The following is a 2,673-nucleotide window of genomic DNA, read 5'->3' on the forward strand; positions in this document are numbered from 1 at the left end:
ACAAGTCCTAATCAAAGACTAGAGTTAGTGAAGCTCAAGCCAACTAGCAACTTTCAATCACCAACCAACAAGAGACTTTGACAATTCAAGAGTCTCCAAATTACTCAATCCAAACTAAGAATACAAAAATCTAATTTAAAATCCAACCAAGCATTTTATCAAACACTTGGTGGGCATAAAATAAAAGCATGGTAAAATTGCAAGACATAAAAAATTCTAAGACTAACCAAAGCAAAGAAATAACCATAACAAAGTAATTGAACAATAAGAAACATGAAACATAAATTGCATTAATGAAAATTGAGAGTAACACATGAACTCATAAACTAAATTAGCAAAATAAAGGAATCAATAAGGGAAGTAGGTAACTAAAGTGCTAGAACAAATAAAAGAGAAAACTAAATTAAAGGAAGATTGAAATCTGAACCTAAGGAGAAATTGAAAGAAGAAACCCTAAACATAGAGAGAGGAGAGAGCCTCCCTCTCTAGAATTCTACATCTAAAATCTAAAATGTGAATGAATGAGAAGTGAATGATTTTCCCTTCCAGCTCTACTCTGCAACCTCTAATCTGTAATTTCGGGCCTGAAACTGGGTCAAAAGCAGCCTAGAAATCGCCCCCCAACATTTTCTGTTTAATGCAGCACGTGACGTTCGTCACGCATACGCGTCATCCACTCATACGCGTCGCTGGACTTTTCACTGGCCACGCGTAGGCTTCAGCCATGCGTGTGCGTCATTTGTCGAATACACCAGTCATGCGTACGCGTCGTCCATGCGTGCGCGTCGCTACCAGATTCTCAAAACTTCAATTTCTTGTGTTCCTTCCACTTTTGCATGCTTCTTTTCCATCCTCTAAGCCATTCCTACCTATAAATCCTGAAAATACTTAACAGACGTATCACGGCATCGAATGGTAAGAAGAGAGGATTAAAATTAGCAAATTTAAGGCCAAAGAAGTATGTTTTTAATCACAGCACAAAATTAGGAAGGTTAATGTAAAACATGCGAATTATATGCATAAGGGTGAGAATAATAGATAAAATCCACTCAATTATACAAAATAAACTATAAAATAGTGGTTTATCAATCTCCCCATACTTAAACATTAGCATGTCCTCATGCTTTGCTCAATAGAAGCTATAAAGGAGGTGAAGAGGAATAGTAGAATTTATGAAGTACAACCTATCTATATGAATGCAACTAAATACAAAATGCTTTTACCTACTTGGTTAAAAGTAAATCAAATTCTCTAAAAACAAATATGAACTGGATTCCACTAATTCAAATCATAAAATGAAGTACACATAAACTTGCAAGAAGAAAGCTCGTGAAAGCCGAGAACAAAGAATCGAGCATCGAACCCTCACCGGAAGTGTATACACTCTCATCATTCAAGTGTCTAAGGTTCGATTCTCTCAATTCTCTACTAACCTTGCTTTCTAAGGCTTGCTCTTCTTCTACCAATCAACAAAAATTTAATGCACGAATACACATATCAAGAGGTCTTTTAAGGGTTGTAATGGGGTTAAGGTCAAGGTAGGATTGTATTTGGTTAAGTGGACTAAAATCTGAATCCTTGATTAACCTAAACTTCCCTCCTAACTTAAGACAATCCATGTAATCAGAATATAAAATCTAACTACCCATTAACTATGTTTACCATATATTCATGCATCCCAATTTTTAGTACAGTACATATGAATTGCTATCACCATTTACTTTGGGGCATTTTGTCTCCTTTTATTATTTGCTCTTTTTTTTTGCTTTTTCTCTTTTCTTTTCTTTTCTTTTCTTTTGTTTTTCTCAATGCATATGATTAAGGTATTAAATGCAAGAATATGTCCTCAACATTCTTTTCACATTTTCACAAAAAAGTCTAACATACTCAATTTTCAAACTAGATATTTCCAAACCCAATTTTCCCACACTTAAATCATGAGCACTCTCAGTAGTCTAAGCTAACCAAGGATTCAAATTAAGGTCATTTATTATTTTTCACTTAGAGTTAATGATGTGCTAAAGTAAAGAACAGATAGGGTAAAATAGGCTCAATATTGGTTTGCAAAGGATAATGAAAGGGTAAGGCCATATGGGTATGTGAGCTATAGTGAAACAAAGGTCTCAATCACGTAGGTGCATGCATGCATCAAATGATGCATATATCAAAAGATGGAAATATAGAATTAAGCAAGACAAAGATCACAATTTTAGAGAGAACAACACACACCAAAATAAAACATTGGTTGATAAGATGCAACCAATCAAATAAGTTCAAAAACTTACTGGGTTTGTGTGTTTGAGCTCTAAACCATGTTCCAAAATAAATTTCTTCAAGCAAGTTCAAAAAAGTTTTAATTCAATTTAGTGAAATGATATAAAATAGTTTCTTGAAAAAGAATTCATCACTTCAACTAAGTAGTACATACATGCAAGCAACTAACTATACATGCAATCTATCATGCAATGCAACAATTAACTAACAAGAAAATTAAACATTGGTGTTGAAAAGAAAGTAGTTACCCACGGAAGTCGGTCATCGACCTCCCCACACTTAAAGATTGCACCGTCCTCAGTGCATGCAAATATGTGCAAGTGGACGGGTTGCTACAACTGATGCGATTTCTCTAAAAGATTATGCACAGGAACTTGTTTGTTCGCCCCATTAGAAGTG

Source organism: Arachis ipaensis, chromosome B6 (assembly GCF_059453495.1).
Source record: "Arachis ipaensis isolate K30076 ecotype BB chromosome B6, ASM5945349v1, whole genome shotgun sequence".
In the NCBI taxonomy this organism is placed as follows: domain Eukaryota; kingdom Viridiplantae; phylum Streptophyta; class Magnoliopsida; order Fabales; family Fabaceae; genus Arachis; species Arachis ipaensis.